Source organism: Eptesicus fuscus, chromosome 14, assembly GCF_027574615.1.
Source record: "Eptesicus fuscus isolate TK198812 chromosome 14, DD_ASM_mEF_20220401, whole genome shotgun sequence".
NCBI lineage: Eukaryota > Metazoa > Chordata > Mammalia > Chiroptera > Vespertilionidae > Eptesicus > Eptesicus fuscus.
The window spans coordinates 4,317,030-4,338,122 of record NC_072486.1 but is presented as its reverse complement, the minus strand read 5'-3'; positions in this window follow the sequence as shown (position 1 = coordinate 4,338,122).

Below are 21,093 nucleotides of genomic sequence, written 5' to 3'. Positions count from 1 at the left end.
GACGCCCCTGGCTGCTGGGCGCTGCGCGCCCCACGCGTGTCTAGTGGCGGTCTGCTCTTTGGCCCTGTGCTGTGCTAGGCTCTTCGGAAGCCTAGGTCTTCCGTCTTTGCTGAGTTTGGTTCCCTGCTCACTTGCAGACATCTGAGGATTGGCATGTCCTCCGTCGAGCCCAGCTAACACTGTCCGCCTTCCACGTCTGCTGCCCCTTCTCTTAGCTCTGCCTTCGCGGGCCCCTGAGAGACTCAGAGGCTCCCAGCAGAGTCTCCACGGAACTGGTGGGAAAGCGGGTGCGTCACTAGGGCCTGACCAAGGCGCTCTTGACGAGTCCTCATCACCTCATTTCGTAGCGGGGCCTCTGCTCAGGCTCTCCCCTGTGCCCCGAACAAGGTGAGGGTTTCGTGCTTTCTCGACTCCCGTCATTTTACGAAACACCCTTGCAGAGGCCCCAGGAACTGTGCCCCCGAGGACTCAGGGCTGGTCCCTTGTCGGGGACAGAGGGACAGTACAGGGCTCTGGACCCTAGGCCGGAAGAAGCATGGCAACTTGTGCTCCAGCCTCTTGGGGTTCTTTTCCAGGAGCAAGCAGGCCACCCTGGGAGTCCCCTGAAGAGCCCCGAGAAAGCCCACGCCAGCCATGCCTGGTGGCCACGAGGACAGAAGTGCCCACCAGGTTCAGTGCTTCCGGCACCCTGGACCAGGCCAGCCGTGTGGGGAAGAGGCCTGTCCGTCACTCAGCCTTCAGTCGATTGCATCCTCAAGAAGCATCAGGCTGAGGTCCCCAGTCCCACAGCCCAGAGGGGATGGTTGCCAGCACTCGCGTGGTAAGCCGTGGGCTTGTGGGTGGTATGCTCTGCAGCTCTCGGTGAGCAGCGTCTATTTTTATTAAAAAGCCAAAGAGGGGAAACTGGGGCACACGTCTGCTCCTCTCACACTTCTATCTCTTCTCTTCTCTTCTCTCCCCGTCTCTGCGGGCTATACATACATGCACGCAGGTGTGGGCCTGGTGGTGCTGATGACTGACCATAATCAATGCTAGGGGACTTTTGTCCGTGGGTTTGGCATTACTTTGTTGTACTGTTCTTCCTGTCCCATCTGAGCCGTCATAGCTCATTGATTTCTCTCCTCTACACAAAACAGTCTCTGAACTGTTTTGATCTAACACTCATCCAAGCAAAAGTCATGTTGAGAAGCCACACGCAGATGATTTAGGAAAATGCACTCAAGGGGGGAAGTGATTATAGCCCAGAGGAAGCAGAACAGAAGAGGAAGCGGCCAGGCGGCAGTGCGGATTCTGACAGTCGAGAACATAGCTGACGTGTGATCCTGCAGGGAAATGCGGAGTGTCAGTGATGCCTCCGGGTTTGTCCTCACTTAAGCCAGGGAAGCTGGTCGTTCCTAATCCTGCCTCGACTAGTCATTAGCTAAGGGCTTCCTGGGACTGGGCGGTGGGAGGGCAAACCCCAGAACTGGGAGCTCCGAGTGCCAGCAGGCAAAGCTGCCTGAGGAGGGCCATCGGGTGCACATTGGAGGGACACCTAGAAGCTGGGCCATCTGAACACCACGGAAGGAGCCCAGGGGGTTTCAGCGGCTCCGGCGGGATCACTACATCCCCCCTATGTGCTGTGGTGAATCAGAACTACACTTCACACACGAAGTTTAAGGTTTATTACTGACACGAACATCACGGAGCTCAGGAAAATGCTTTTGGGGGTAAAGGAGAGATAAAGCAAATTCTCATCCCCATTTTTAAGAGAGTCCATTTTCCACCAACTTCTTGTAGATGTCAATAGATGCCACTTCTTTACTTCATGATATGGCCAAGTGTGTATTCATACAAGAAATAGAAATACCTTTGTTGTCAATTTCTTGTGTATTTTATGTTTACATGTACCTGTATTGTAAGTATTACCTTCAACGCATGGCCTCAGTCCATACATTGTGTGAGCAACTTATCCATTTTGTGAGGATTATATTTGGTTGATGACAGGTAATAATTTGTATATCCACTTATCAGATGCATATCACTGCAATATGTCACGATATGCTGAAGGTGAGCCAACTACTGAGGACATAACCGTTTATTGCTGAGCCCCCATGAGATGCTCGAAGTAGCTCATAAAACACAGGTGACATCTGATCCTCTAACATAAAAGACAGATTTAAGGAACCCTTTAAAATCTTTATTTTCAGTAAATATTAATTTAAATATTGCACGTAATATTTTCTTCCTTCACCCATATAAAATTATCTTGTGTAACTTCAGGGGAGTGGGAGTTTGGCTAGACCACATGTCTGGCCAAGGATTTTATCAGAGTAACTATGAGTTCAGGCCTCAGGTCAGGCGCTTGATATTCTAAAGAGATCAAATAATTTAGCAAATCCCCTCTCTCCATAACGTTTGCTTTCAAGGCATTTTTTGGCTGAAAATCTCGTAAATATTTTCATCCTCACTTGTATTTACTTAAATACCCCTTAAGCTTAAGAGCCTGAGATAAGACATCACTTCAGAAGTGCGTTTTAAGCTTTCCTGCGAAATGGAATTGCCGCGAGAGTTTTAAAGATCCTGACACTGGGCTCCACTCCGGAGACCCTGGAGTCACAGGTTCGAAATCCTGCGCATCAGGATTTGGTCTAAGCTCTCAAGGCGATTCTGCAGCCAGGTTGCAGAGCCACCGATTTAGAGGGCAGTGAAAACGCTGAAGCTTAATATGCGCAGAAAAGAGCATCCCTGCTACATTCGTTATTACCACAAAGCACAACGCATGTTAAAGAGGTCATTTATTGCTACAGTTGACTTTTCCTCCCCCAGATATTCAGTGTGTGGCATATGGGGCCTGGTCTCGTCAAATTTCCAAAATTTGAAAACGGGAAGAACTTGGATTCAAAGTGGAGTTCCCCCAACTACCTCCCTTGTGAGAAAGCGAGTAGGGCTTTCCCTACCCTTCCCACTCACACTCTCCTTCAGCCTCTCCAACCTAAAGAGTATTGCAATAATCCCATCATGCCGCAGACCAAGCACCTCCTAGGCCTTACAACTCATAAACTCCAAGATCCGGGCTAATGGGTGATAGTTTTTTAGTGTGTGTGTGCATGTGTGTGATAAAATTTGCCATTTTAAAAAATGTATACTTCAGTAGTAGCATTGATGACAATTTTATACAACCATTATCATGGTCTATTTCCATGAATTTTACGTAACACCAAATTAAAACTCGGCAACCATTGAACAAAAACCGCCCCTCACCCCCTTTCCCCAGCCTGGGGTAATCTTTAATCCTGGTGAATTTGCCTAGTCCAGATATTACATGGAAGTAAATCAGACAATATTTGTTCTTCTGTGTGAGTGTGTGTTAGCTCTCCACCAGCTGGAAGTCTTATTTCTCTGGGGTGCTACATTTTGCTTGCCTTCTTATCCCAAGCCCCATCAACCTCTTGCTTTTGCTCTCTACAAATGTTCTTCTATGTAAGTGTGAATTCAGCACTTCATAGTATTATGCAAAATATTATATACATAGGCATGCACGGATAAGCAGGATTCTTCCACAATTTATTTGTAAGTATTGCTGTATTATATTCTCCATTATGAAGTGAATTAATTGAGAGAAAAAAAGTGTCTTGCTCATAATATTAATTAATGAAATGGCACATTATGCTTATTTGCATATCTTACTGGTGGCTGAAACGTGCCAATTGAACGATTATCTTAATGAATAGTTGCTCAGTGAGCCACATGCCTGCAGTTCATAAAAAATTAAGATGGACCACTGACTGATTCATTCTCTTTAGTTTTGACACCAGTTACAAATCATACTGAACCACATTAAAATAATTACGAAGTTGTTTACTCACAAACACACACGCACATAAATCTGTTTATTTAAAACAAAAACATGGATTAGATCTCAGGCTTTTGGTGAGCCTCAGAGAACAAAAAAAATTAACACAGTAATTCCGTTTATATTTTTAGTAGCAAACAAAAAAACTATTTTTTCTTTTTTAGCCGGAAATTTAGTCATCAATGTATTTGTCCCTAGAAAATACTAAGCAACATCTTTGCTAAATGAAAGTATTGCCTATTTTGCTTAAAATTTTGACTATAAATTAGAAAATCAAAACAAGGCTTGGTAGTCAGAATACCAAAAAAAAAACAAAACAAAAAAACTATTTTCCCTGAAAATATGTTCATAGCATATGTTTATTTAATAACCAGGTAAAATAGCCCTTTTACTGACAGTAAACTTACTAGTCTTCTGTGGCTTTTTTTTTTTCCTTTTTTTCCTACTAAGTAGCCATCAAAGAAACAGAAACACAAAATTCCTGCGTGGTATGAGCGTGGTGGTTGTGGGCCGTCAGAAAATTGTGTCCTGCTTCTGTAAATATTCCTGTGATAGAACTCTGTATGGCTTCAAGAGAGAGCTATGCCTGTGTTTGCTCAGTATACTCTTATTCGTCCACATCCAGTAGTTAATGTTTATAATACTTACCCTGTGCCAGGAAATATGCTAAATCTTTTTCATGCCTTATCTCATTTAACCCTAATAACCCTTTTAGGGTAGGTACTATTTTATTTTTAAAAAATATGTTTTTATTGATTTTTTTAGAGAGAGGAATGGAGAGGGAGAGAGAAACATCCATGAGAGAGCCACATCCATGGGCTGCCTCCTGCACGCCTCCTAGTGGGGATTGAGCTGCAAATCAGGCATGTGCCCAGACCAGGAATCACACAGGGGCTTCTTGGAACTTGGGAGTCCTAGACCTGGAGGACAGACAGCTGCTTCTAGACACCAGGCCTCTGGTACCAGTGCTTATTAAAATGATGGTGCTGATGGTTATTAACTTTTCTGCCGTAACTCCTCCGCTTTAATAGATGGGGTAATTTTATACAACAATAATTTGTTTAAATAAATAAATGGTGTAGCAGATTTTTTTTTGTTCTCCAAGCAAGCTATGAAAATAGGTTGCACTAACTTCTTAAAAGTCAATATTAACAATTTTCACTAGATTGCAGAAATCCTTAATAATTAGTTTAACATCTTTATCTCTGACAGGATAAACCATAATCTTCATACTAAAAAATATATTTTCTGAAACTGAATTTTATAGTATATAAAATTGCCCTTCAAAATATTTATATATTACATGATATTTATAATAAAATACATAAGATTTTCCTTCCTACTACTCCTCCTTTCCAAGTAGTGTGTGTGTGTGTGTGTGTGTGTGTGTGTGTGTGTGTGTGTGTATCTTTGAGAAAATTGATAATAGACTGAGCTGTTTCAAAATGGAGTCAGAGCTGCCACCCCAAGGAGAGGCCATGAACATCTTGTTCTTGAACCTGTGGAATGTTTGGGCCTTTGGACTGGACCAACCCAGCATTGTCTTACAGACAACTGTCAGTAAAGCTGACAGGAAGCAGACCACCTGACCACAAGGACTGATAATTATGGACATCCTTTAGAATCAGTGAACAGCCGTGTATAGCTAAAGAGTAACTTAGCTTATTAGAAAAAAAGGAAGGGAAATAATTACATAAATAGAAGAAAGGAACTAATAGGAATTCCTTTCTTCTACTTATGTAATTATTTCCCTTCCTTTTTTCATAAAAACCCCATACCTTCATCCCATAATCGGGACATAATTGGGTTCCTGCCTGGGTATAGACCCCAATTGAAAGTCGTCTATTCTCTCCAAGAAATGCTTGTTGCACCTCATTTTATTAGCATCTTCTCATTGATGTGCTCGCCAGTCTTAGTTCCATCTGCCAAGTTCTGATCATTCATTAAACAGGTTGATGGATGAACTCTCTGGTTGGTTGGTTGGTTTTATTAGCGCCTCTCTAAAGTTGTCCTAAGTTTGTTTTATCCTCTCTAAAGTTGCCCTGCTCATGAATGTCAGACTCAGAGGAAACCTTATCTCCCTTCTCCCAGCAATGACTCATAATGCACTCTAGCAGCAGTCAACCAGAAAGACCTTGGGGAGGTGATCATGGTGATGAGGGAGAAGACACTGCCCAGAATATAACTAAGAGACCCCAAGCAATGCCATACTGTGTGTGCTTAAAAGGAAGACCTTTTTTTAAATTTTTATTGAATTATTGGTGTGACATCTATACTAATAAAAGTGTAATATGCTAATTAGACCAGGAGACCTTCTGGACGTCCTTCCGGACAAAGCCATGGTGGCGGGGCCAAGGCAGAGGCAGTCAGGGGCGAGCAGGCCGGGGGGGAGGGGGCATTTTGGGGCAATCACAGCAGCATAGAAACTTCAATCCAAATTATGCTGGTGCCAAACTCAAATTCTTACAATCCAGCGGCTTCAAATGTAGTCCGAATAAACAAACTCTAGCTCTTCTGAGCCTACCTACTTTACATACCCCTGAATCTGAACCCACATCTGCTAGCGATAAATTAGACAAACACAGCTGTAAAAGACCCCAAACTGCTCTTGCCCTTTGGAGTTCTAACCAGAGACTCCCCACCTTGCTGCTGAGTGATATCACCTGCACACATTCGCCTCCTCCCTGAGTTCCCTGTCTCCCCTAAGAGACTCACCTATTCCCCTTCTTGGTGGTGGCCTTGTGGTTGTGTCTCTGAAAGGTCTCTTGCTAGGAGAGACTTCCACTGTCTTATAATCCTGTCCAAACGCTGCTAGGAAAGCTCATGTGTTACCACCTCTTACGGTCCTATCTCTTGCTTGATCAGCTTTGAAATCCTTAAATTTACCAGAGATCACTCCTGGAGCCTCAAGTGCTCTTGTGTTCTCTAGTGGGGATAAAAAAAGGGGGGGAGGGGATCAGATCTACATTCCTTGGGCCCGTAATAGAAAAGGAACAAACTCACCCAATAGAGTTGTCCTTCCCTACCTCTCCTCCATGTGTCCCTCCATCAAACACCAAACAGAGGTTTACAGTCTATTGCTTTGAAGCCATAGCCAAATCTTAATGATTTACCAGCGTGGAGCCCTATTGCTGATCCAGGACATACAGAAATCTTCCTGGACAGTGAACAGGAACCATGAGGGCAATGGGTGCTTTGGGGTATTGACAAGAGATGGTAGAGATACGGACACAAAGTCTGCCTGTGGTATTGGTTCAGTAGGACTTGTTTGTTTATGCCTTATTTTCTTTGAGAGGATCATAGTATGTCTATTTTTAACGTGTTTCTTCTGCATGGTATTGATTATATCAGCTGTACCAAGTGTTGCTGTGAAAATTCCAAAATGCATACCTGTAACTGTCTCCTTGTAGATGACCTATGTGCTGATATTTGCAACAAGATAAAAGAGCGGTAGGCTGTTCCCTCTGACATGAATGGAGCCTTTCTTTCTAAACTCTCTTGAACCAAGATTTAAGAACCACCTTCTCAAAGGGTGAGGTCTATTTATTTTTGGATTAAAGCTTTCAGGTTAAAAGGGGAAAGAGTAGTTTCATTTAGAATAAAGCATAGACCTCATATGATAAAAGAAAATGATGTGAGGGAAGACACTTAGGAGAACTTCTCAGAAAAGTTTGGCAGGAAATTAAATGCTTCATCTAAGCTCATTTATCATGCATTCACCTTTAGCTTATGACACATTCCCAGTAATGGTGACATTTGCAAACTAATTTAATTGCATATTCTTTTTTTTAGGAGTGATATTACAGGGCTTAATTTTTTTTTTAATTTATCTTTATTATTGAAAGTTTTACAGATGTCCCCTCTTTTTCCCCTATTGACTCCCTGCCCTGCCCCCCTCATGCACCCACCGGTCCCCCAAGACTTCACCACCCTATTGTCTGTGTCCATGGGTTATGCATATATGCATACAAGTTCTTTGGTTGATCACTTCCTGGCCACCCATCCCCACCCCTGCCTTCCCTCTGAGGATCCTCAGTCTGTTCCATGCTTCTGTGTCTCTGGATCTATTTTGTTCATCAGTTTATTTTTTTCATTAGATTTCACATGTGAGTGAAATCATGTGATGCTTGTCTTTCTCTGACTGGCTTATTTCACTTAGCATACTAAAGGGCTTAATCTATACTAATAAAAGGGTAATATGCTAATTAGACTGGGAGACCTTCCTGGAGACCTTCAGGACATTCTTCCAGACAAAGCCATGGCAGTGGGGCCAAGGCAGAGGCGATTAGGGGTGATCAGGCTGTTAGGGGAGGGCAGTTGGGGACAAGCTGGCCGGAGTGGGGGGCAGTTTTGGTTGATCAGGCTGGCAGGCAGAGTGGTTAGAGGTGATCAGGCAGGCAGGCAGGTGAGCGGTTAGGAGCCAGCAGTCCCAGATTGCGAGAGGGATATCCAACTGCCACTTTAGGCCCAATCCCTGTAAACCAGCAGTAGGACATCCTTTGAGGGGCCCCAGATTGGAGAGGGTACAGGCAGGGCTGAGGGACACTCCCCCCCATGCAGGGATTTTGTGCACCAGGCCACTAGTTTCTAAATAATTATAAAAGCATATCAATCATTAATTTTAGTTATTTTTTATCCAGCTTTTAAAATATATAATTACTAGTGGCCTGGTACATGAAATTCATGCATGAGGGTGGGGGGCGGTGTGGAGAGGTGTCCCTCAGCAGGCCTGCACCCTCTCCAATCTGTGATCCCTTGAAGGATGGCCTACTGCTGGTTTACAGGGATCGGGCCTAAACGGGCAGTCGGACATCCTTCTCTCAATCCAGGACTGCTGGCTCCTAACCGCTCACCTGCCTGCCTGCCTGATTGCCCCTAACCACTCTGCCTGCTGGCTTACTCGCCCCCAACTGCCCCCCCTGCTGGCCTGCTGGCCTCCACCTTCCCTCCCCACTGGCCTGCTCGCCCCCAACTGCCCCCCTTCTGGCCTGCTCCAAACTGACCCCCCCCCGCTTTCCTGATCACCCCCAACTGACCCCCACTGACAGCCTGCTTGCCCCCAACTGGCCCACCTGCTGGTCTGCTCACCCCAGCCTGATCACCCACAACTGCCGTCCCATCCTGGCCTGATCACCCTCAACTGCCCTCCCCTCTTGGCTTCTAACTGCCTCTGCCTCGGCCCCACCACCATGGCTTTGTCCAGAAGGGTGTCCAGAAGGTCTCCAGGAAGGTCTCCCAGTCTAATTAGCATAGTACCCTTTTATTAGTATAAATAGAGGCCTGGTGCAAGGGTGGGGGCCGGCTGGTCTGCCCTGAAGGGTGTCCCGGATCAGGGTGGGGGTTTCCTTGGGGTGTGAGGCAGCCTGGGCGAGGGGCCTGTGGTAATTTGCAGGCTGGCCACGCCCCCATGGGGTGAAGGTCCCCGCTGGAGGGACGTGGCCAGCCTGGGTGAGGGGCCGAGGACTGTTTTCAAGCTGGCCATGCCCCCCAGTGGGGACCCTCACCCTATTGGGGCATGGCCAGCCTGGGTGAGTGGCTGAGGGCCATTTTCAGGCTGGCTACGCCCCCCCGGTGACCCAGGCCCCTAGCCCCTCCTTGAGTGGAGGCCAGGGCGGGCTGGAAGCCTGGGTCACCAGGCTTCCTCCATCGCTGGGGGCAACCCAAGCCTCCTGCTTGCTCCAGCTCCGTGGCTGCTGCCATCTTTGTTGGGTTAATTTGCATACTCGCATCTGATTGGCTGGTGGGCGTAGAGGAGGGACAGTCAGTTTGCATGTTTCTCTTTTATTAGTGTAGATGGGAGATAATAGATGAAAACTAATTGGTTGATCATCATTTAAAAGTTACTTTTTTTAAAATCCTCACCTGAGGATATTTTTTCATGGAGGGAGGGATAGAGAAGGAAGGGGGGGGGGAGAGGAGAAAGAGAGAGAGAGAGAGAGATGTGTCCCACAGGCTCACTGACTAGTATGTCCCAATATAAGCTGTCCAGGAAATGCTGGGTCTATCAAAATATAGAGAGACAAGCCTCAAAGAAGATATAGAAGTTAATGAGCATGTAACAGTAGGACCTCATAGAGGATGCTCTGAGTGGGACCAAGAAAAGGAAATAGCTTGGCAGTAGGTATAGTGTGTGGAACCTACAGGTAGGACATGTACAGTTTTGAATTCGTGGCAATCTCTCATCAACGATTCACAGCAAAGACTCTCACAGGGTCAGGATATAGGGTCTCCCGTAGCATAGAAGGACAAGCCTTTTGAAAAACAGCTGCTTGTGAGATACAGGGCCTGCAAAATGGAGCACCCAACCATGGGACATCAGGGGACCTTGAAGCCAACATTGCTCATCAACAGCTGTATTCTGTCATACACACCAAGTCACAAGTTCAAATGGAAATGATATATCACCATGAACAGAGTCACCAGGAAGAACAGGCACAGTAAGTGGGAGGATCAAGTGGTCCAGACCCTGTCCTCTCTTCAAATAGTGCCTCCCCTCAGCTCACATCATGGCGTTATGGAGGGTCCCTCATAGCCAGCTGGCACAGGAAGTGAAAGCCAAAATTTAGTTGAGGAATAAAAGTTGGTTCTGATAAATCTTCTCAATGGGAAAACCTTTGGGTGATTTTCCTAATAATCCATTTTTTTGTGGAAAGAGAAGTAGCCTGTGGTAGAATTTTTATGTGTCCTAGAGGATTAGATAATGACCTAGTTGTTTCGTCAAATGCGTGGAAGGAGAAATCTTGCCAGACCAAAGATAAGAAGGCCTGAGGCAGAAGCAGGTGGACAAATCCATGAGAATGGGTGTGGCGAACTTCGGACAAGCCAGCTAGTTGATGTGAGCCAGCCTCTGTTATTGGGCATGAATGGAACACTGGATAGATAAACAGAGCAGCGTGGGGACAGGGATAAACGTTCTATGAGGACCTAACAGTCTAGGGTCCACTGAGATTTATTCAAGCTGCTGTTTCTACCAAATGTGTAGCTTCAGACAACAGAGACTTAAACTCAGCCCTGCGTATGGGAACCTTTTTGGAGGAGCCAACAAGCAGTGTGGTGGCAGTTTGATTCCATTGGGCCCCTTCCACCTGTAGGGGGCAGTGATTCCTCTTAACTAGAATTTACGCATGCATATTCAAGGTAAAGGTTTGCCTGTAGGACCTCAGCCAGTATCACTTTAAAAGGATTTACAACATACTTGATCCACTGACACAGGTTCCATAAATTATTGCATAAAGAGCACTTGATAGCAAAGCACATGTGTTGGTAGCCCCTCACCACAGAATTAGCTGCTTCTGGCACATCTACCCCAACCAGAAATGCTGGCCTGGTAGAAGAGGAGAACATTCCATGGAAGGTCCAGCAGAAGCACAGCCTTAGAGATGATACCCTCAGAGGACAGAGGACATTGTTCTAGAATGTATAAACACACTGAGGCAATGCCCTATAACCTATTGTGTCCCTTTAAGGTAAAATACAAGGGTCCAGAAACAGAGGGATGGAAATGCAATGGCTGACTCACCAGCGCTTCCAGGATCCACCTGAGTTAGTTTTGCTCATCATCCCTGGAACTGAGCTCTGTGGGCTGCTTGAAGGTCAGGTCCCCGGTGGTGACCACTTTCAGGAGAGCACACTTTGAGTTTCCCGTTATATTTTAAGCTGTGGCTGCAGCCTGTTTTTCTCAGTCATTGATCCTAACCATCAGGAGGAGCCAGGACAAAGAAGCAGGGCAAAGGAGAACATGTTTGGCATCTAAGTGATCCCTTGCGATGATGCTTGCCCAATTTTGACAAGAAGTAGACAAATGGAGTAGCCATAGCCTATGTAGTTCGTGATGACCAGAGAGCGAATCAGATCCCATAGATATAAAATGCTGGTCATCCCACCAGGTAAGGTGTCTAGATCAGCAGAGCTGACAGGAAGAGGGAGGGGAATTTAGAATGGAGGAACAACATAAAGAAAATCTTTTGTAGCTTCAGAACCAGCTGCTGTGGGTGGGGATGGAAGGTCTGTAGTCTGTCCACCAACCTTTCCTTTTGTGTGTTTCTCCAGGAAAAGTGGGACAACAGAATGCTGAAGAGACCCGCCAGGAACTTATTTGTCCCACATGGAGCTGCACAGCACAAGGTATGGATTATAGTGGAAGCTTTGGTGGTCTCTGTGGTTACTTGCCCACCCCCAGGACTGAAACACACATTCTCCCACCTTTTGAAAGTGTTGGAAGCTGATAGCTCTCGCTGAATTCAGCCTTGGTTAAAGAGAATGCTTCATCCAGGGTCACGTTCTCATCCTGGGGGCAGTCTAAATCCAAAAAAGGTTGCCTCCTTTTCTTTTCTTTCTTTCTTTTCTTTTTTTCTTTTTTTTTTTATTGATTTCTGAGAGAAAGAGAGAAGGAAAGAGAGATAGAAACATCAGTGCTTCCCTAACTGGTTTGGCTCAGGGGATAGAGCGTCGGCTTGTGGACTGAAAGGTCCCAGGTTCGATTCCGGTCAAGGGCATGTACCTTGGTTGTGGGCACATCCCCAGTGGGAGGTGTGCAGGAGGCAGCCGAATCGGTGTCTCTCTCATCGATGTTTCTAATTCTCTGTCCCTCTCCCTTCCTCTCTGTAAAAAATCAATAAAATATATTTTAAAAAAAGAAACATCAGTGCTGAGAGAGAATCATTGATCAGATGCCTCCTGCATGCCCCCTACTGAGGATCGAGCCTACAACTGGGTCATGTGCCCTGACTGGAAATCAAACCATGACCTCCTGGTTCATAGGTTGATTCTCAACCACTGAGTCACACTGGCTTGGCTCCTTTTTTTTATTTTGATAATTCTTAAGGGATGTCCTAGCAAAGGAGCTCCCAACCCTGTCAGCTGAGCAACGAGGCACATTCAACCCCTGTGCAATCATGCTTTTTGAACCCTTTATCTGTACAGTGAACTTCCTGCAAATCTCTGCCTCAGATGCTTTTTCCTGAGAAATCTAACCATGACCCCCCCCCCCCAGTATTCAATCCCCCTGTTACAAATCTAAAAAATGAAGCAAATGATGGGAGAACCATTCTGCAGATCTGCCTCCTGCCCCAGCATCCTCTAACCAGAGCAAGCTACAGCTTATCACATATAAAAATCCAGACAATTGTGTAGCTACATTAAATTACCAGGCATATAAATCCCTTTCCTCATCACTGATTTAATAAGATAAATAATATGGGAGTTGAGGAAAGTTCCATTTATGTGCAATGTAAATTAAACTGAATAAAGAATTCCATTCACTTCTTTATGAGACGTCAAATTAAAAGGCTGATAGGAGCGTAAATGGACTGGAACAGGATGAAGAGCACAAAAGCCCACATTATTTTTTTGATTGCTGGTCACATAAACATTATAGGGATTAACAGAATTAGGCTTTATTTAACAAGCCAATCAAAAAGAAGCAGGGATAAATGGACATGAATTGCATTCCCATTTGAAATCAGATACAAAGAAAATATTTTAGGAAAATGGGGCAGTACCGGTGATCATATTGAAGGAGCCAAGGACCATTCTCCTGGCTGTCCTCCCTGGACCCCCTAGATCACTCACATGACCATGCACTGGGGTTCCTCTCCATGAAGAACCTCCGGCTTTGTTACAAGTAAATGTTCTCCTTGGAGTAGCATCTTCTGAGGCACAGTTCTAATTGCATTATCAGGTCAGCTTAAGTGTGTCCAGCGTAAATACAATCCAATCATAATTCTAATCACCCGAATAGTTACTTTTGCTGGATTTTACAATGGATTTCATAGCATTTTATCTCGAGGTCATTTATGATCCAGTGTTTTGACCTCTAACTAGGAAAGCCTTCTCTCTTTAAGATACAAATCTGAAAAAAAAAACAAAACAAAAAAAAAAAAAACACATCTAATACCCTACCAGTAAGATTTTGCCATTTTGGGCTTACAGAGGAAGTTGGCTGCCCATGTAAGGCACCTGGACTTACATTGGAAAAATTCAGGAGGGGAATCTATTGTGTATTTTCATTGCAAATTCCAATACTTTAATAAGCAAAGTCACTCTGAAATCAAGCCACATAAAATACTTCACAACTATGCGGAACGGGCCGGGGTTCTTTTCTAGCTCTACCTTCGTAAGTTACTCACACAGTCTTAGTCTCCTCTGTAATAAAATGCCACAATGCTAAACTGGGACCACTTTCAAGTCTTACTACCTGACATATATTAGTTGATATGAATGAAAACCTTTGAGCACTAAATTCATGTTCTCATTAGAAACAAAAACAAGCAAAAAAAAAAAAAAATCAAATCAAACCCCAACTGTGTTGACAGCTTCAAGTGCAATGGAAGGAGATAATAAAACTCAAATGCGTGAGCATCGTAATGGCAGTATCGTTCCCCGGGATCCCAGACTTGCTTAGCTTTCCCCTGAGTTCACGTAAGAGGCAGGACAGATTTCCCCAGGCCCTTGTTTCCCTCCCCCTCACAACAGGAAATCAAGCCTCATAATACGCTGGAGATCTCCGTCTTCTAAAAGAGCTTTAGCTCAGTGACTGATTATACAATGGGTTTGGTGACAGAAATGCTTTCTTAAAATATATATTGAAATTTGGGGAGCTTGTTTTCGCATTTTGCTTACTACTCGGCAGTTGTGTTTTGTTTTCCCCGGTGGCGTAGGGTCATTTATTTATTTAATAACCTCATTGAGTTGCTGTTGTACTCTATATTTTCAGTTCAGTCCAACCAAGGGGAAAATTGTAGGCAATGGTCCATAGATCATTGCATCCTGATGCTGTAGCCGTGGAGCATTCGTGACGATAGACGTCGTCAGTTCAGCCTTCAGTTGTAGGCCTCCAGCCAGAATCGTTCATGCCCCATTATCTTGGGAGTATTGCCTAAGCGTCTTTTTTCTCCTCTTTCTTTTATTTAATGCTTCTTTAAACAATATGCTTTCAGGTAATATTTTTTAAATACAGTGGCTTAGGAAAACAGCAAAATCCACTAAGTCATCATTTGAACATCCTTAGTATCCCCATTCACACAGCATGCTTGTACCTCTACCCTGCACCAGGCTTGTGCTTTGATGGAACCTTTGAGCACTAAACCATGATCCACCTCAGCCATGGCTGATGAGGCTCCATTCTAAACATCGGAATTAAGTGACTGTCTTTAGGTTGAATGGGAGACCATCTTACCTAGTAATGTAACCACGCCGAAACTTTATTTCTTTCATCTGACCTTTCCTCCTTTCTTTCCTTTAGAAAAGAACTGGTCTCATCCAGACCTGACTCACCTGATTCTCCATCAAGCAGGCCAGTGGACTTCAAGAGGTGTCCTGGGGAGAGCGCAGGCGAGGTGGGAGCAGGCGAGGTAGGACTACCCAGCAGGCCTATGATTGTCGGTTTATTTTGAGGGTGTGGCATGATAATATATTACATTTACCTTATATTTTTCCTTAGTAAGGAAATACATCATTGTGAATTAAGGAGGCTCCATGCACATCATTTAAGTAAACATGTATAACTTGCCTGTCCTTATAAAGGCAGGTGTCCATTTCCCCATCGGGCCATCCTTGCCAGCATGATAGGTGAGTGTTAGGATGAAAACTGTTTAAGCAGGGCAGTCAGGAAAGCAGCCCTGAGTGCATTCAGCATTCAGAGGCTTCTGATTGGCCTTAACTTTCTGGAATGTGTTTCTTCCCAGTGTCCTGAGCAGAGCCTACAGTGCTGGGTAGAAACTTATACACGGGGTAGAAACTTACACACAGTGGTAGAAACTTACACACAGTGGTAGAAACTTACACACAGGGGTAGAAACTTACACACAGTGGTAGAAACTTACACACAGGGATAGAAACTTACACACAGGGATAGAAACTTATACACGGGGTAGAAACTTACACACAGTGGTAGAAACTTATACACGGGGTAGAAACTTACACACAGGGGTAGAAACTTACACACAGTGGTAGAAACTTACACACGGGTAGAAACTTATACACAGTGGTAAAAACTTACACACGGGTAGAAATTTATACACAGTGGTAGAAACTTACACACAGGGGTAGAAACTTACACACAGTGGTAGAAACTTACACACAGTGGTAGAAACTTACACACAGTGGTAGAAACTTACACACAGGGATAGAAACTTACACACAGGGATAGAAACTTACACACAGGGATAGAAACTTATACACGGGGTAGAAACTTATACACAGTGGTAGAAACTTATACAGAGTGGTAGAAACTTATACACAGGGATAGAAACTTATACACAGTGGTAGAAACTTATACACGGGGTAGAAACTTATACACGGGGTAGAAACTTATACACAGGGGTAGAAACTTATGCACGGGGTAGAAACTTATACACGGGGTAGAAATTTATACACAGGGTGGAAACTTACACACAGCTCTGCTTTCCCATCAGGCATGCAGGGCTTTCTTATGGGACTGAAAACATAAAGCATGTTAGGGAAGGGACTGGACACTGGAGGTGTGCTTTACAACATGATATGGGCTAATTAAAAATCATAATACATAAAAACTCATGGAGAGTTTAGCAAGAGCCAAGTTAGAACTCCAGTGCTGTCTAATCAAAGGCCAGATCATGAGCTCTTCTAGAAAACTTGCTGAGCCTCCGCCGGCATTTACATTAGAATGCTTGCCAAAAGCCCATCCAGGTCCTCCACACAGAAAAACATCCTGAGCATTGTGACCTTGAAGTTGTGGTGAGGAGCTCAATGCAACTGAGATGTCTTTCTTGACTGAACTGATGTACACTGAACTGATTTACACTGCAAAGTTCATAAAGTCAGAATTATGCAGGGCAATTAGCTTGTATTTCTCAAAATCCCGGCCCCTCTTAATGATATGTATGCAAATAATGTTTCCTTTTCCCCTGAAAAGATGCTTATTATTTACTTTGAGGCCATCTAGTAATGCTACCCTTTGATTCTTTCAAGAAAAGAAAATAAAATCTTAACCCTTTGCACTCGCTTGCTTTTTTCTCGATTCCTTTATTCTAACGCTAACCGTGTCGAGTCACACTCGACATCCAAGTGCAAAAGGTTAATATTTGAATTTAACACAACATATCACCAAAGATATTTTTTCCATTTTTTTTTTTTTTTTAGAGAGAGTGAAAATGAGGGAAGGAAGGAGAGAGGGAGAGAGAGAGAAACATAGATGTGAGAGAGATACTAGTACATCAATTGATTGCCTCCCCTCCCACATGCACCCAGACCTAGGTGGGGATCGAACCTACAATCCAGGTGTGTTCCCTTGACTGGGAATCAAGCCAGTGACCCTTTGTGCATGGGCTGGCACAACATGGGCTCTGACACTGAGCCCGGCAGCCAGGGCTTACACAACATATTATCGTTTCTACCAAGTAACCATTTTAATCTTAACTGCTTCTCCTTCTCCCTTTCCCTTATTTTTTAAAATTTGTGGGTTTTTATTCCATCTCGTAGGAAAGAATGTAGCTGAATACAACGCTCTTAATGGGGGACTTTCCTTATCGAAGGTTATTTTCTCAATATGCCAACAACTAATGCTTTAAGTAAAACCATTTCTCTATTTTCATTATTGATTTATGGATTAGTAAAACCCAGGGAGAAATGGTATGCGGACTGTGAAAACAGAATAGGCTTTTGAGCAGGGGGAGCATCTTTGGTGGCGCTAGTTTTCTGAGTTACCATATGTCCCAACGACTCGCGACAGTCCGGGACTCTGCCTGGCACAGCGAGTGCAGGGAAGATCCACCTGAGCAGCTGCTTCTGTGAGCCGGCGCCGCGGACATGACTGTGCAGTAAGCATAGTTATCAGCTGCAGGGGAGGCCGTTGGCAGCCTTTTCATCCAACTCTTCCCAATTCTTACCTTTTCAAATGCATGCAAACAAAGCAGAGGTATTTCGGTAACAGATTACAGGTGTATTTTTTTAAAATACTTCCCAGTCTTTTGTTCATTCTAGAAGAAAAGGTTTAAATCTGGGTGCCTTGGCAATTAGTGACTCATTCCTGATAAGGGTGCTTAGTAGAAGTAGTAAGCAGTTTCTTTTAAGATGCTTAATTGCAAATCACTCTTCATCATGAAAAAATACGCGAAGTATTTTTCTATCCCGGTATTCTTGTTCAAGTGATGTGAGTGTGTGTGTGTGTGTGAGTGTGTGTGTGTGTGTGTGTGTAAGAGAAGGATGAGAGAGAGAGAGAGAGAGAGAGAGAGAGAGAGAGAGAGAGAGAGAGAGAGCAGGATTCCAAACAGTTGTGAAAGATATTGGAATCTGATAAGACTCTCCTTTAAATGAGATGGTACCACATTCCCGGAAAGTGATTCAGCAGGTGCTTCAGGGCATCTGTGCTGTTTGTGAGAGGAGAGGAAAGGGGTCGTCCTCAAAGGCTGACAAATGTGAGCTGTCACATCAGCACCTGCATCCAGACGGAAGCTGCCAGAAGAAAGGGACGAAGCAGTGAAGTGGGACTGACGTTCCTCCTGAGATCATCACCTGGTCACCTCAGCCATCAAAGGCCCGTTCTCTCGGGGTGTGATGGCGACTGGGCCACAGCGGACTGGTCCACCTCTGCTGTTTGTTAGCGTGGGCAACAGGTAGGAAGGCTCTCTGCCTCCTTCACCTTGGCCCTGTGTGCAGCCTTGACCAACCCTAATAGACACAGGTTAGGCCTCGGTGGTTGCAGGCATTCAGCTTGGAAGCCCGCTGGCCAGGAATAACGGTGAGAACATAACTGCATGTTGCAGTTTTAACTTCCCCATAAATAGAATCAAAGCAACGTCTCCATTTTAACATATTCAGTCGCTTCTTCTATAACATAGTCACAGTTATTTGTGAAACACAAGAAGGGAACTACCTAAAATAGTTCCAGCGTGATGCACATGTTAACTAGGAGTCTGATCAAGAGTTCCTTCATCAAGCCTGCTGTTGCCTTAAAATGAGCCTGTCTGCAGTCCTCTGAGCACAGCTAGCATGCTCCAGCGCATGCGCGTGGCACAGCCTGAAGAACGCTGTCGCAGGGAAGCCACAGGCCGTACTTACAGCGACTGGACCACCTCTGTCCTTGTTACAGCATAACCTTGCCGGTGAATTCAGCTGAGCTTAAAAGTAGCATTTGCTTTGTCCTGATATTAAGTCCTCAGAAAGGTTGGCTCTTTCCTCTGCCTGCAAATTAGATTAGTCTGCTCGCAGCTGATTTCCTTCAGATACTGGGAGGCTTTCTCTTCATTTCCAGAGGTGGAAGGCAGTGTGATTACAGTTCAGTGACACTTTTGTGCTGTGGAGAGATGTAGATAATACTCTCGTTAATACCTGAAAAAATAATTAGCTCTTCCATTAAAGAGGTTTCCCGATCATTTCCAAAGGCAGGAACCATTTTTCTGTAAGCCTCGCCTTTCCGTTTCCAGCTGTTTTGTGGCAGCCACCGTGTGAATAGAGAAGCTGATTTTAAAAAAGAATACTCAGATGTGTACTGAGCTTCTGTCTCGTGTCCTGCACCATACTGGACATTTTGTAAAATAAAGGAGAAATACGAGATAATTATGTGGCTATGCAAGACAAAAGCTGTTATCACGAACTATTTTTGATAAAGAGATGGCTAATGAATTATCTTATACATGCATTTTGCTTTTATTTTCTTTAATTGGTGGATATCTTTAAGTGCAAACTTAGTGTAAAAATGCATCCCATATTGGCATAACATCGGCACAGTGATTCGTAGAAAAAAATGAAAGCAATATTATGTATTACCCTTTACTTTTACTGTTTTCTAAATTCCCCTAAAACTTAGCAGCTTGAAACAAATCCTTATATTCATAGATCCTGTGGGTCAGGGACTCAGGGCTTAGAGGAGCAGATATTATTTTGCTTCACAGTAGCTGATAGCTCAGCCAGAAAGACAACGGCAGTGACTAACTGGACGGCAGCGGCTAGAGCCCCTCGAAGCTCACGCACTGCCCTGGCACAGGCTGGGGCACAGAGACGCTGGACCACGGTTCGAAAGACCCGCAGGTAGCGTTTTCGTGTGGTTTTGCTGCCTCCCAGCCGGCAGCCTCAGAGCAGGAAGACTCCCCACGTCCTCGCTCAGGGCTCCAGTTGTGAGCACTGGGATCAGTGCCGAAGATGCAGCTGTGACCGTGCAAATCCTACCTAATAATAGACAAATATGCAAATTGACCGCACCTTCGCTACGCCAAGTCACGCCCACCAACCAAGCCACGCCCGCCAACCAATCAGGATGAGTATGCAAATCACCCCAACAAAGATGGCGGCTAATTTGCATATCAAGACTGCATAGAAAGAAGCCAAGAGATGCTGAAGGGAGCAAAGCTGCTGAGAAGCAAGCAAGCCGGGGGGAGGAGAAGGGAGGAGCGGAGGCGGGGCCAGGAGAGAAGGAAGGAGAGCAGGGCGGGCTGGTGGAGAAGGCGGGCCCGGGGACAAGGGAGGAGCGGAGGTGGGGCGGGGTAGAGTGCAGCAGGAAACCCTATTGCAGGATTTTTCCTGCAACGGGAACGCTAGTAGGAAATAAACAGCCCAGCACCTTCAGCCATTACCAGTGTCATACACTTAACGCCACGTACACCTGTTATTGGCTTACTCTATCAGTTTGCACAATTTTTACCTTGGTTTGATTCCCCCCGCCCCCCGTGGAAGTGGCTCTTACTAAAACACATGTATCACGGTGAATTACTAAGCTAGTATTCTCGTTACAATCAGTGTCAAGGACCTTTCAGTTTGCAGTCTGCTTTGGGTGAGCAAAGGATTCGAGCCTGGGATCTGAGCTGATACCAGCAACCTAACATCTTGCCTAAGGCACCGAGTTCTCTTGCTTTTTCATCTCTATCCATCAATACTCTAACTGTTGTTACAAATCAGAACCATGTTTTGGGGAGATATATGGCCAAGCTTTGGAAATATTTTTTTACTTAGGCACTTCCTCATATGTTTTACTCATCAGCACCTGGCTTTTTAGTAACCCTCCAGTACTCCTCATCACACACAGAAGAAAATCAGGCTGTGTTCTCACAGTCTAAAAAACCATCTCTGTGTTTTTGTTTTGTTTTATTTGTTGATATTTGGATGTATTTTTACCATTTGTCTCCCTCAATTGACTATAATCTCCAGGAAAACGGGGACTTTCCTAAGTTGTAGGGAAACAACCAGTCCTAAATCAGGGCTTGTTTGGGAGAGAATTCATGCATACCCGTGGAGCTAGGTGCTTCTCCGGTTCCTCAACATCGGGCCTGGGTCCCTGTTAAATTTCT